This window comes from Xenopus laevis, chromosome 9_10L (assembly GCF_017654675.1).
Source record: "Xenopus laevis strain J_2021 chromosome 9_10L, Xenopus_laevis_v10.1, whole genome shotgun sequence".
Classification (NCBI taxonomy): Eukaryota; Metazoa; Chordata; class Amphibia; order Anura; family Pipidae; genus Xenopus; species Xenopus laevis.
In genome coordinates, this window is record NC_054387.1 from 33,857,202 (window position 1) to 33,873,151 (window position 15,950).

A 15,950-nucleotide genomic window follows, 5' to 3' on the forward strand; every position below is an offset into this window, starting at 1 on the left:
ACGCAGTAAAAGGTATAGTAGGCTCACCAGGGTTTGAAAGAAAAGGTGCAGGTTGCTGCAGAGGTAGAAGAGCCATCCTCGTCGCCATTTGTTATGGTTTGGGTAGCCGAGGATGAGTAGAGTATAACAGTGCTTTATTAGCAGAGTTAGACAGCCATTATACAACAGTAAGCTCGACTCTAAACACTCTCAAGCTGTACAGAAAGTCCTGTGTATTCACAGTACAAGCCCTGTGCACAGTGACACCCGCAGGGCATTTGTATAAACACCACAAAAGTGTCCATATATTTTATGTAACACTGTGTAGAATAAAAATTGCAACAATGTTAAAATAATGCATGTAATAAATGTGCACTTGTACTGCCTAAGGTAAAGGCCTACACGTAGTATTCTATTTAGCATATATAATTAAAACCGCCTTAACAAAGCACAAGGTTCGGATACATTTTGTTAGGAATGTTGCCCATACGTTACCATTAGTAGTATTCTGACTGTTCAAACCTGGACTAGGGCAAATTATCAAAATCTGAAAAATAAGCAGAAAGAAGCATTTAGCCTTACAGGTACATTCATATAAGAAAGGATTCTTTACAACAAAATAACTATATTTCCCTGTGTTTTACAAGAAGCTTTTAACATTCCAGACTTCATTCAAACCCCTCTGTCATTTTTCATTTCAGAACTCCACCTCTAGGGGGCATATATTCCACCTCTAAGACTAACCATTTAAGTTGGTTTGCATTATGGTTCATTTCAGCAAAGTATCTGGCAACTGTAGTATCAGTGTAAGTATCTTTACTCAAATTGGGGATATTCCCGCTGTGCTCTTTAATCCGTGTTTTAACTTGTGTCATAGTCTGTCCTAAGTATGCCATCCCACATGGACATTAGAAGCAAATGTACAACATTGTTGGTGTCACAGCGTTGCTGGAATGACTGATGACAAGCGAACTTGATGTACTACCTGGAGAAGATCTTGCTGCCTCTGGTTGGACAGTTATGACTTCATTTTTTGAGTCCAGATTGGCTCCCAAAAAGGAAACCTCCTGTGCTGGTTCCATTTGACTATTCTTGAAATTGAGACACCATCCATGATCTTGCAATATTTTGATCACCTTGTCTCTGTGAGACCTTGCCAAGTCTCTTGATGAGGCCAACAGAATTTGATCATCCAAGTAGTGGAATAATCTTATCCCTTGCCATCTTATGTGTGCCACAAGGGTGACTAAGACCTTTGAAAAGACCCTTGGAGCTGTGGATAGGCCAAAGGGAAGAAAGGCTAACTGGAAATGTGGGTCCTGTATCCTGAACCCTAGGAATGCATGATGTGATTCTGCAATCGGGATATGATGGTAGGCATCCAGAATGTCCAAGATACACATCCAATCTCCTGGACAGATTTCTGCTCTTCCATTCTGAATCTTCTGACCCGTAGAAAATATATTATATATATATATATATTATATTTATCCAGGAGACTCATTTTACTCCACAGACAACTTGCTTCCCTAGAAATAAACATTATTCTATAATATATTCTGCTCCAGCACAGTCAAATAAATTAGTGAATGTTTACAATTCTAATACAGCACAATTGTCATTTATTAAGCAAGTGTTTCAAAAAAATATCTCTTCTTAAGTATGGATATGTAATAATAGGGGGGGACATTAATACCGTCCCTAATCCCCAGGTAGATAGATCATATTCAATAAATAAATAAGAGATTTTCATGGGAAACTTTCTCCTTTTCAGAAATTACTATTAAAATATTCATTATGATATTTGGGGACTTCACCACCCGAATGAAAAGGACTACATTTTATTCCCATGTTAATTTTTCATACTCAAGAATAGATTTAGTCCTAACTCAAACAGATCTCTTGGATTGTTTAAAGTTCTAACATAGGGCCTATCACCTGGTCAGATCATGCACCTCATTCGGTAACTATAAAAGACCAAGTATATAGAATGATTAGACTGCAATGGAGATTAAACACGGCTTTAATTACAAAACCTAAAAATAAGGAAAAGGTATATAAAGCAGTACAAGAATACTTTGCAATAAATGATAATGGGCAGTGTAAGTCATTTGGTATTTGGAATGCCCATAAGGCATATATAAGGGGAATTCTTATAAAAATGGGATCCATAGAAAAAAGAAGGAAAAAAAAAACCACAGATATCAGAATCTTATTCTACAACTATATTCTATGGAATGTAAACACAAACAAAATCCTACCAAAGTGTTGGGTGCCCAAATTAAGGAAATTAAATAAAAACTTCAGAATATAACTATGCTACAAATGCAATCAAAATTAAACTATCAAAGCTAGTCAATATAGAATGGGTAATAGGGCTTCTTCTTTGTTAGCTAATCAAACAAACAAAAAGCCATATTCAGAAGGTTAAGGATAACTATAATAAAGGTATATATTATCCTAGGATAATAGGGGATAATAGGGAATAAATTTGCAGAGCTATATAAGTCAATCTACAACCTGTCTGAAAATCCTACAATAACACCTCCATCTGTAGATCAAATGAATGCCTTTTTAGATAGAGTACAACTTTCCCAAATATCTTCATCACAGGGAGTAGAACTGAAGAGTAAATTTACAGAGGATGAAGTGTTTAAGGCTATAGCATCATTCCCCAGTAATAAAGCTGCAGGCCCGGATGGGCTGTCTCTTTCCCCCCTGAGGCTTTGGAAATTAGATCTTACAAATTCTTCCCAAAAAGCATTTGTCCTTGGAAAGGCAAGGCACATAAAGTTAACTTTGAGGTAGCATCAGCTTCCTAAGATTTCAGCCACAAAGCCCTTCTGGTAGAAACAGAGTGCCAAGGATTTAGAAGCAAGGCGAGTAATATCAATGGATGCATTAAGAATTAAGGAGGCTCCCATTTTGAGTTCTGTAAGACCTTCTAAAATATCAGACTTCTCCTGATGTTCCTTTATAGCAACTTCCAGGCTTTCAAGGCAAATTTCCATAGATTTGGCAGACAAAATACTTGCTACAGCTTGTAAAGCTTTGTCTAGGCCTTCAGTCTCTTAGACGCTACATCCCATTCTGCTTTTATTAGATATCTAACCTCCTGGTGCAAAGGAAAAGTCTGACCCTTTTTCTTTATTCCAGGAAGAAAAGCTGAGAAATATTCTGCTCTTCATCCCCCAATTCCAAAGTGCTCCTAACAGCCCTGATTAATGGACTGATCATGGCAAAATCAAATGAGGGATAAGATTCGTCCCCTGATTCTTCATCTGAAGAGGAACTTGATGAATTGCTTCCTGCTGAATATTTTCTGAGTCAGATTGCCCCAAATCAGTCACTCTGCCCGAAGTAGCCGAAGAAACCTCTTGGGATACAGTTTGCTTAATGCAGGACATTACATCTGATTGAGAAAAGGTTAAGCTTCCGGCAAGCCTGACATAACCTCTTATTTGGCAAAGGAGCTTCTGAACATGCAAAGCAGGTGCCAAGATCCTCAGCAGATGTACTTGGCCCTGGCGAAGAAGCTTTCTTTTCTTTTGGATTTAGCAGATTTCATCACTGCCAATAAAAAGAGAATATCCGAAGGCAATTCAAGGAATTACATTTTTTTTTACCTCAACCTGAGCGGTAGACTTGTGAGGGTGGCAGATGGCAACGCGGAAAAACGAATACTTAAAAGTAATAATTGGGAGACAAATAAAAGAAACAGCCCCAAAAAATTGGCATTGTTCCAGGCGCCCTAACTTACGCGGAAGTAACAGTTCCGACTTTAGGTGTGGTCAGCTAAATGTCAGACAACAAGCGCACCCTGCTCCAGTCCTGTTTAAGTAGCTGCCTGTACGGACCCTAAATTCCACCACCCTCCCCGTCCGGCAAAAATGGCGCATCCTGCTCCCGCACGGTCGCATGCCAGAGGTAGAACTCTTGTGTGTAATGGCTGCCGATAGCATTTGCGCATATCGGGTGACCCGCCGAACGGGGGAACATGGAGTACCTTTACGGACACCACATGGTAGCACGCAGATGCATTCTGTAAAAATGTTTGTTTTCCGCACCTTCTAAGCATCTGCAACCACTAGTTCAGAGTGCAAAACAGCAAATTAGATGTGCTGACAACTCTATGAATGAAAAAAAACCAAGAAAGTACCACAGAAGAAAGGAACTGCTAAAGAAAGTTATGTCACACAATCTACAATATAACAAATTGAGTGTAAAATGAATGGTGTTGTGCTGGAATAAAGTGTGATCAAGAAAATGACATCTTGTATCTACCTGGAGGTGGGCATTGAAAGTACTGTTTCTATTTTTACAGATGATACTAAATTGTGCAGAACTATAGGTTCCATGCAGGATGCTGCCACTTTGCAGAGTGATTTGTCCAAACTGGAAAACTGGGCAGCAAACTGGAAAATGAGGTTCAATGTTGATAAATGCAAGGTTATGCACTTTGGCAAAAATAATATAAATGCAAGTTATACACTTAATGGCAGTGTGTTGGGAGTTTCCTTAAATGAGAAGGATCTAGGGTTTTTTGTAGATAACAAGTTGTCTAATTCTGGGCAGTGTCATTCTGTGGCTACTAAAGCAAATAAAGTTCTGTCTTGCATAAAAAAGGGCATTAACTCAAGGGATAAAAACATAATTATGCCTCTTTATAGGTCCCTGGTGAGGCCTCATCTGGAGTATGCAGTGCAGTTTTGGACTCCAGTCCTTAAGAGGGATATAAATGAGCTGGAGAGAGTGCAGAGACTAAGTGCAACTAAACTGGTTAGAGGGATGGAAGACTTAAATTATGATGGTAGTCTGTCAAGGTTGGGGTTGTTTTCTCTGGAAAAAAGGCGCTTGCAAGGGGTCATGATTACACTTTACAAGTACATTAGAGGACATTATAGACAAATGGCAGGGGACCTTTTTACCCATAAAGAGGATCACCGTACCAGAGGCCTCCCCTTCAGACTAGAAGAAAAGAACTTTCATTTGAAGCAACGTAGGGAGTTCTTCACAGTCAGGACAGTGAGGTTGTGGAATGCACTGCCGGGTGATGTTGTGATGGCTGATTCAGTTAATGCCTTTAAGAATGGCTTGGATGATTTTTTGGACAGACATAATATCAAAGGCTATTGTGATACTAAACTCTATAGTTAGTATAGGTATGGGTATATAGAATTTAATTAAAAGTAGGGAGGGGTGTGTGTATGGATGCTGGGTTTTCATTTGGAGGGGTTGAACTTGATGGACTGTCTTTTTTCAACCCAATTTAACTAACTATGTATACATACTGTATTGTGTACACATATTGTGAAAACCAAAAATAGTTAATTCATAGTTAAAGCGCTGATAGTGTGTAAAGTGGCAATTGTCTGGTACACAGTTCACATTCCACTAATTAAGCATAACATTTAATGGCTCCTTTAAAAATAGAAAATAAATTAGGGAAAAATTCACAAATTACAAACACGTAAAATTGATAGATGCATGCTGATCTGGTACAAAGATTATTGGGATTACAGCATCTATAATAGATTGATATACTGGTCCCACCCAGATCTTACATCGTCCTAAATGCCCTCTAGTTACACATAGTATGTTGTGGGGATCACGAGAGAGTATATGCCTAAAAATACATCACTACAGGCAAAAAAAATCCAATATGGCGTGCAAACAAGGGTTAACTGCCACTTTGTCCTCTCAGAGGCACCAAAATAGATTTGGCCTATTCCCGATCACTAGTTATATTGCAACACCTGGTATTGGAAAGGAGCAATTGCCCATGTGAGTATAATTGTGATGAGGACATGGAAGGTCCGTCGTGTACTTGTATTTAGAAAAAGAAAGTATTTTCCACCATTCTGCATAACCCCTGAAGTGCTGTCCCTCCCACCACAACAATTGTTATTGCTGCAAATCTGCTGAAGGAGCTATACGCCCGACGCGTTTCGCCCATGAAGGCTTTCTCGAAGGCCAAGATGCTCTTATCCATGGGGTCTGGGACTGCCACCAACTCTTTCCGGAGATCGGAGAACAGATAAGGGCCTCACCGCAGGCAGGTACCCATTTGAGCAAAGAGAACTCCTGGCCAAAAAACCTCAGTTCCAGGCCGCATTCCGCAGGTCTATGCTACCCTCCCGGGAAAAATAAAACTAACTCCTTCCCAAAGGAGTGGGTGAAAGAACCAAAAAAAGACGCGGGCGAGTCCCAGTGTATGTTATTGAATTACTTCGTGGGAGGGGTTCTTCCTGAGAGGAGCTATCACGGAGAGGATTAGGGAAACATCTGTACCTAAGGGTCTAAATGCAGATATCAATTTAAGAGCTTTTTTTATAGCCCCGTTCCCTTCTACCCAAATAACTAAACTGGTGTAGCAAAGTTACACAGTACCTTATAGTTATACCCTTATGTTGATTACCCTCTGATAAAGATGGATATGATAGAAATCAATTTCAGTTATTTTCACACATATCTATCTATCTATCTATCACTGGATACGAGTTAAAATGCCACCTCATTTACCCTTGAAAATGTTAAAGAGTGAAAATTTTAAAGAAGGAACATGGTTATAAGATATCAAGGATACAGATTTATAGAGATTTGCTTCCGATATTGTTTTAATTTAACACGCTATGAGAAAGAAACGGGTTGCCATGGAAACACGTGTAATCCGAAAACAGGAAGTGAAAGATGCGCGCTACCATGGATACCACCGGTGTGAAAAGTGCTCCTGTGCAGTAGAGATCCTGAAGCCTTGAGAAAGTCGTCAAGACGAAAACGCGTTGAATGTGACGTCATCCAGGGGAGCCCAACATCGCACACGTACAACGCCGGATACTATCAACTTTAGCAGAGTGAAAAGTTAGAGCTGAGAATACCTGTGGAACAACTATCTATATGCCAATTCCAAGTGTACATATGCAATTTTTAATTATAAGGTTATTTATTAAAAAGGTTTTTACACAGTGTTGAGCACATCTCTTTAGAACCAACTGATGCCTACCAAGGTGGAATAATTACTCTCAACGCTAGCAATACTCCTAAATGTTTGCGAGTATTTAATTTAAACACACAGAAGGTGCCATTGTTTTTTTAAAAAGATTGGTTAAAGGGCAAGTTAATCTCACAGGTGAAGGGAAATAGACACTTTGCCTACTAAATAATTCCAACCACACAGAAGGGTGCAACGGCTAACACAGAAATACTATACTATAACTTTTCTTTTTGTCCGTCTAACCCGAGCTTTTAGCGCTGGTTCACCTACATAAACATAACTACTGCTTATCTGGAGGAAAACAGATTATTAGAACAGGCAGAAGGAGTGAACTACAGAGCCTTTGGATCCTTTTTAATATATTTATTCCACTTAGAATTTTGCATACCTCACAGTCTGCTGTTCTAGATCACCATAATCCTTTGTTCTTCTTAGCACCATGCTTCTCCAAGATACCCATGCATTCCACTGGAGCACGAGAGAGAGAGAGAGAGAGAGAGAGAGAGAGAGAGAGAGAGAGAGAGAGAGAGAGAGAGAAACAGCAGTTTGTTGTTATTCTGCTTGTGCAAGTGCAGTAGTGCTTTCAATCTATCCATTTCTGCATTCATCTCCATTGAAATGAATGGAGTGCTCATCACCCATTTTCAGTCAACTGCAGCAACATAACTAGAGGGGGTGCGGGCCCTGGCGCGGGACGTACAGCCGGGCCCCCCCCCCTCATTATGCCCGGAATCCGCCCAGAATCAGCAGCGAGCGAGCTGCCGGGGGGCCCTGAGGGGGTGCGGGCCCTGTCCCAATCGCAGCCCCTGCTCCCCCAGTAGTTACGCCACTGGTCAACTGGCTGGCGTCTGGGGTTAAAGGAGTGATCATTGGCCATTTCTAAAGGGATTACAGTGACACCAATGTAGTTAATATGCTGTTTATCGATTTCCTGTGGTTAATAGGTTATTTATTTTCTGTAGCAATTATACTGGCACATCTCAGGTTAATATGTGGATAATCCATTGTTCCCTAGCAATTATACAGGCACTGCAGCTCATACGATATTCCATAATAATACTAATAATTAGGGATGCACCGAATCCAGGATTTGGTTCGGGATTCGGACAGGATTCGGCCAAATCCTTGTGCCTATCTGAACCAAATCCGAATCCTAATTTGCATATGTAAATTAGGGGCGGGTAGGGAAATCACGTGACTTTTCGTCACAAAATATTTTTTCCTTTCCTGCCCTTAATTTGCATATGCAAATTAGGATTCAGATTCGATTCGGTATTCGGCCGAATCTCAAATAGTGGATTCGATGCATCCCTACTAATAATACGCACCTACAGATTAACAGATGGGGCCGCTCCTCCACTCCCCAACCTGGAAGTGCTGCAGATCGTTAAAAGTTTTAGTATGTCATAGAAATGGCCAATTCTAAGCAGCTTTTCAACTGGGTCTTCATGATTTTTTTTTTTTTTAAAGAGTTTTTCAAATTACTTGCCTTTTACTTCAGAGCTCTGTAAAGCTACACATTGAGTATTGCTTCTTTATATTACTCATCTTTCTATTCAGGTCCTCTCCTATTAATATTCCAATCTCTTTTGGTTGCTAAGGTAATTTGGACTCGCAACCAATTACTGACCTGCAAACTGGAGAACTGCTGAATAAAAAGCTAAAATAACTCAAACCACAAATGAAAACCAATTTCAAATTGTCTCAGAATATCACTCTCTATATCATCCTAAAAGTTAATGTAAAGGTGAGCAACCCTTTTTCACCAACAACGGTTGATTCGACAATCTGTGTCACTTAAAGGATTTATAAACGTTATCTGTGTGTGTTCCATTAGCCTACGATGATGTAAATGTTAAGTATGGCTCATTTAAAGCTCACGCATCTAAACGTTCTGAAACTGGGCTTTCTTTGCCATGTTCTTACTGAGTGCAGGCAGGGAAGTACATTTTGGCAGTTCTTCTGGACATTACCTGATGCACCTTAGTTTTCCCTACTCTGGATCCGTTACCTATAATAATCATAATACCATATATACAAACAAATAGATGGCAGCACCCTCCATTAAATGGAATGCGGAAAAAATAAAAACGTGGTGTGCAGGGTCAAAAAGTATACATATAAACAAAACAGAAAAGAAGAAAAGTTTGACCCATAAAATTGCACCTTCCCACAACATTAGTCCATGATACCTCCCATATGAAAGGATAATAAAACAACCTTTAATTGGCACAAATAAAAAATCAAGAGTCCAGAACCTACTTAAATTGAAAATATCATTAGGAGAATAAAGCTAAGCCGACTCACAGGTCATCTGCTTATAGACGGATATCGGAGGAATGAGTAACAGCGGTGACTAGTCTAGATCACTTAACTCTAATCCTCTGTTATATTCAGGATATTTGGAGACTATTTGCAATTGGTTTTCATTTGTGTGGTTTTTGAGTTATTTAGTTTTTTATTCAGCAGCTCTTCAGTTTGCCGTTTCATCAATCTGGGTCCGAATTCCCCTAGCAACCATGCATTGATTTGAATAAGAGAATGGAATATGAATAGGAGAGAGGCCTGAATATTAAGATTAGTCATAAAAAGTAGCAATAACAATATATTTGTAGCCTTACAGAGAATTTGCTTTTTAGAAGGGGTCAGCAACGCCCATTTGAAAGCTGTAAATAGTCAGAAGAAAAAGACAAATAACTATAAAACTATTAACCTTTAAATAAACTAGTATGACATAGAGAGTGATATTTCAAACAATTTGCAATTGGCTTTGATGTTTTATTACTCATAGTTTGAGTTATTTAGCTTTTTATTCAGCAGCTCTGCAGTTAGCAATTTTACCTATCTGGTTGCTAGGGTCTAAATTACCATAGCAACCATGCATTCATTTAAATAAGAGACTGGAATAGGAATAGGAGAGGGCCTGAATTGAAATACGAGTAATAAAAAGTAGTAGTAAAAGCTGAAAAGCGAAAGAAAAAGACAAATAATTTAAAAAACTATAATAATGAAGGCCATTCTACAAGATACTAAAAGTGCACCAGCCACTTAAACATGGTAGCCGAGGGCTCAAGCAGAGTTTATGGATCAGGAACACCATCAGAAACTTTGGGCCTCCGCGCCCCCCATGAATAGAAGTGCGCAGTACAAGCATTTTGTGCTATACAAAACAACATTGTGCTGGAACAAAAAGGTTGAACTCGCTGGATGTATTTTCAACTACAAGTACTACGATTCCAACTCACCAATCATTTTATGGAGAAGCAACTAAAAACAGACGCTGCAAAGTTCATGTAGAAGACATTCAGTAAATAGATCCCAATGCAAACTGCTGATGTTACTCCATAAGTAAATAGTTTAATTAGTGCTAATCAGTTTAAACCCTATTCACCTGCTTTGTGCCATCATTGCTTAATAAGGGGTTTACCCAAGTTTTTGCTTAAAGGAACAGTAACCCCAAAAAATTACAGTGTATTAAAATAAGAATATAATGTACTGTTTCCCTACAATGGTATAACAGGCGTGTTTGCTTCAGAAATACTACTATAGTTTGTATAAACAAGCAGCTGTATATCCATGGGGGCAGCCATTCAAGGAGATAACACATACACACTGTAGAATATCATTGTATTCTATTACACTTATCTGTTATCTGCTAAGTATCTTGTGCCTTCTCTCCTTCTTCAGCTTAAATGGCTACACAGCAACTTGTTTATATAAACTATTGTTTCTAAAGCAAACCCATAACTCTTACCAGTGCAGGGCAACCGTATATTATATTTTAATTACTTTACAACGGTTTTCTTTTTTTGATGTTACAGTTCCTTTAAGAGATGTAAATGGCATATGTTTAGGGGGCAAAATAATGTTGTTGTGGGGCCCAAAAACAAGTCATAGCCTGTTGAAAAATTTATTTACGTAAAAGCTCATAATAATCAAAAAAAAAAAAAAAAAAAAAAAAAAATTGCAGTCACAATTCTTTCCATAAGCTCCTACATAAATTCCTTAAGTTTCTAGGCACTTCAGGGCAGTTTTTGCGGAGGTTACACAAATTGCTTACGTTTTGCTATAACGTCATACATGAGAGCTATCAATTTGCGGGAAATCTCTTCCTGAAGCTGTTGCACTGGCAGAAATATTCCATTGCTTCAATAAAGGGTCGGACACCTTTTTAAATAGTAAACTACAGGGTTAATAACACACTGTTAGTACAAGTTGATCCAGGGACTGTTCTGATTTACTTCTTGGAATTAGGAGGATTATTTCACCTCTGTCCTATGAGTAGGGTTGCCACCTCACCTCTTTTAAACCCAAACACATATGGAATCCACAGCCTGCATGGCTAATTAGCGATTCAAATAGATGTATGCTGCAGACTAAACGGATTTATGTGCAGCCATGCATCTAAATGACTTGCTAATTAGCCATGCAGGCTGTGGATTCCATGTGTGTTCTGTTTTAAAGGGGTGAGATGGCAAGCCTAGCTATGAATTATCTCCCATAACCCTGTATTCCCTCTCTTGCTAAAAAGCCATCCAACCCCTTGTTAAAGCTATCTAATGTATCAACCAGTACCACTCATTCAGGGTTAGAATTCCACATCTTCACAGCTCTCACTGTAACAAACCACTTCCTAAGTAAATTCTACTCACAGTCCTTTGGAGATTCATTGTGCTCTCCCAGTAGCCAGTCCTTGATACCAAGGAATCAGTCCTTTGTTTAATTAATCCCGTTATACACAGAGTTTCTATGCATTTCCCAGCACAGCTCACCTTCCTCGCAGAGCAGCAGCTCCTACAGGCCACGCCTTCTATCCACAGGTGAATCTAATCAGACCGCAAACCTGAGCACAACCTCATTAGCTCATCCCTTACTGCTACTGCTTCATAGAGGATTCTGGGAGGGATATTCCTTCCCCACATGAGCTGCCCATTCATTATACTACACACAGTTATAATGCCCATTCATTATACTACACACAGTTATAATGTCCATTCATTATACTACACACACATTATACTACACACAGTTATAATGCCCATTCATTATACTACACACTGTTATAATGTCCATTCATTATACTACACACACATTATACTACACACAATTATAATGCCCATTCATTATACTACACACAGTTATAATGCCCATTCATTATACTACACACAGTTATAATGTCCATTCATTATACTACACACACATTATACTACACACAGTTATAATGCCCATTCATTATACTACACACAGTTATAATGTCCATTCATTATACTACACACACATTATAATACACACAGTTATAATGCCCATTCATTATACTACACACAGTTATAATGCCCATTCATTATACTACACACACATTATATTACACACAGTTATAATGCCCATTCATTATACTACACACAGTTATAATGTCCATTCATTATACTACACACACATTATACTACACACAGTTATAATGTCCATTCATTATACTACACACACATTATACTACACACAGTTATAATGCCCATTCATTATACTACACACAGTTATAATGCCCATTCATTATACTACACACAGTTATAATGTCCATTCATTATACTACACACACATTATACTACACACAGTTATAATGCCCATTCATTATACTACACACAGTTATAATGCCCATTCATTATACTACACACAGTTATAATGTCCATTCATTATACTACACACACATTATACTACACACAGTTATAATGCCCATTCATTATACTACACACAGTTATAATGTCCATTCATTATACTACACACACATTATACTACACACAGTTATAATGACCATTCATTATACTACACACAGTTATAATGCCCATTTATTATACTACACACAGTTATAATGCCCATTTATTATACTACACACAGTTATAATGCCCATTTATTATACTACACACAGTTATAATGCCCATTCATTAAACTACACACAGCATGTGACCATGGTGCAAAACTGAGGGGGGGGCATGTACATTCTCTGCCGCCGACCCCTAGTTCGGTCCTCTGCCTCCACTCTCCTCACTCATTCTGATCTAGTGAGAGAGACTTTTGCGTCTGTTCGTGTGTGAGCAAACTCATGGGGGCAGATTTACTAAAGTGGCTAATGCTAGTGACTTTTTGACAGAAATCACATCCACAGGGACATCGCCAATTCACTAACAGGCGCAGGCGTCAATTCGCTAGCGACAGAGACCATCACCAGCATTCGTTTGCACTCTATCGCCAGGGGACTTTTCTCTCTGGTGAATGGTCATTACTCTGCATATTCACTAAAGTGTGGATTTTACATAACGTTACCTCTTTTGCCACCTCAGACCAGGCAAAGTGCTATAAAGCAGCTAGATCTTCCTAAAACTTCTGTCACTTACATCATATCCTGTGAGCCAAAAATGCATTAAAGTTCATAAAATGCTGGCGACTTACAGTGGGCTCATGTGTAGGGAATTATATTAACTTTATTAAGGTTCCCTGGACATTTGTAATAAAAATTGGTAACTTCAATCATTTGCACCAACATTTATAATAAAGACGTCCGTATAACTTTAAATTACAGGCCGTATGTAAATTGACCTAAGTGCAAGATCATTATCGTATTTTCTCTAGGTACAAACTGGCGCTAGCACATCTTCGCTATGAAATGCTTGCACTGCCTAAGTAACGCTAGTGAAAAGTCGCCAGTGTTCGGCACCCAGGGCCCAACTTTGCATATTAGTGAATTAGTGTAGTGGTAGCGAATGTGCACCTGACAAAGTGGTGTGATGTGCAAAGCAGTCGCTGGCGACAATTCACACTTCAGTGAAGGTGTGATAGCCGTTGCGATCGGCCAGGTTGCGTAAGGGGGTCCAGCACTGTTGTTTTTTTTTATATATTAATTTTTGGAAGCTGTACATGAATGTTATAAAAGTGTGTATACAGTAAAGTAACTAGAGGGGGACGGGCCCCCGCCGTACGCTATTTTCGGCCGGAATCCAGTGGCATGCGAACTGCCGGGGGGCCCTGAGGGGGTGCGGGCCCTGGCCCAATTGCACCCCCTGCTCCCCCGGTATTTACGCCACTGTGTGTATAAGCTTGTATTATCATCACATATCAGTGAATGCAGCATTTGCATGTCAGTGTATGGCAGAGCTTGAAATATTTTTATCAAAAGATATATGTCCCAAGGCTTGAATCCAGTAAAAACAATTTGTTTATTAGTACTCACATATTAAAAAACAGATACATACTGACCCCACATGGTTCACCACTATGGCAGAGCTGGGCCAAGCCTGACGATGGTTGATCCCAATGTTATTAATATGGGAAAAAAGATAAATATAAAGGAAGGCCGGTATTTTTTTCCAGAAAAGGTGGCAACCCAAGACGGCACCCTAACTTGCCTGGCCGGCCACCTCGCCCCTCCCATGTGGCTTCCTGGTGCCTCCTTCACATTAGTGCCCTAGGCACATTCCTCTTCTGCCGACCCCTAGCCCTGGTGTATGGCAAAACTGAAGTTTAAGAGAAAACTGTTAAATCAATATTCTTCGCCATAACACAATGATTTTTACTGACATATTTATCCCCTCTGGCAAACTTTTTATTAACCATTTGTTAAATACGCACACAATACAAATGTTAGAAAAAGATAAAAAGGCAATTGCAAAAAAAAAAACCCTTGACTAATACATTTCCTGAAGCAGTTCAATTCTTAATCCCGGGGAGGGGGAAGTGGATTTAAAATGCTAAGATACTGAAAATGGTAGCGGCTTCATAGCCTAGTTTTGATACCCCAGGTATGAAATATCATAAGCAAACTCACTTATAACAGGCAGTGAAATATAAGGTGATACAGGTGTAGGACCTGTTATCCAGAATGCTCAGGAAATTAGGATTTCTGGATAAGGGTTTTTTTCTGTAATGTGGATCTCCATACTTTAAGTTTACAGAAAAATTATTTAAAGGGGTTGTTCACCTTTAAATAAACTGTTAGTATGATGTATAGAATGATATTCGGAGACAATTTGCAATTGGTTTTAATTTTTTTTTTTATTATTTGTGGTTATTGACTTATTTAGCTTTTTATTCAGCAGCTCTTTAGTTTTTACAGAGAAAAAGAAAATACATTTTTTGTAAAAAAAATTTGAATTATTTGAATAAATTGAGTTTATTGGAGAAGGCCTTCTCGTAATTCAGAGCTTTCTAGATAACAGGTTTCCAGATAATGGCTCCTATACCTTTAGAGACTACATCATTTATAGCTCAAAAAAAAACCCACAACAAATATTAACACATATATGTGAAAATGATTTCCACTAGTTTGCATCAGAGCTGGGCCAAGAGGTATTAAATCCTCCCGTTCCCCATCAACCCAACCCCTGGTAGCCCACCCACTCAGCCACAACCTAATCCATCTCCATGCACTCACCCTGGGTCTAGATGTGCAATACTCGCAGGGCCGGAGTTAGACAAGGCCACAAAGGCTAGCTGTGTCTCTGATATTTATATATAAATGTTAATTCCCCTTTAAGACATAGAGGTAAATACTGCAGAGGTAGCAGTGCAAACCTTTTTAGGTTAATGAGAATATCATGTCTTATACACTTGTGATGAATTCTGTTGAGATTTATGGATCATATTCATTTACTTATGATGGCTGCCAAAGGCTTAGAGGTTTCCTGAAAAATGTTATGGCTTCATATAAAGGAGGCTTTGAATCTTTGTTAAGGCTAAACTACACGGGAGCTTTTGTAATATGGTGTCGGAATGATAGAAATCATCCGACATCCAAGTCACATGGCTCAAAATATAATGGGATTGATACAAAAATCTGATGTGAAAACTACATGAAACACTTGCCATCCAACACGATGGGCCTGATGGATGTGAACTAGTGATGTGCGGGCTGACCCCTAAACGAAATGTGTGCGACCTAATACTGCCGGCTTCCGGAATTTATAGACTTCGGCTTCGAGAAATTCTCGACTCG

At 39.0% G+C, this 15,950-nt stretch overlaps 1 long non-coding RNA gene across 1 annotated transcript; it reads right to left on the reverse strand.

Moving 5' to 3' along the window:
- Positions 1–279: 279 nt before the first annotated feature.
- Positions 280–11,745, reverse strand: LOC108701019. Its single transcript, XR_001933090.2, has 3 exons — positions 11,626–11,745; positions 7,362–7,441; positions 280–526 (listed from the first exon to the last, which is right to left on the reverse strand). It is a non-coding gene; the product is annotated as an uncharacterized LOC108701019 (long non-coding RNA).
- Positions 11,746–15,950: the final 4,205 nt, after the last annotated feature.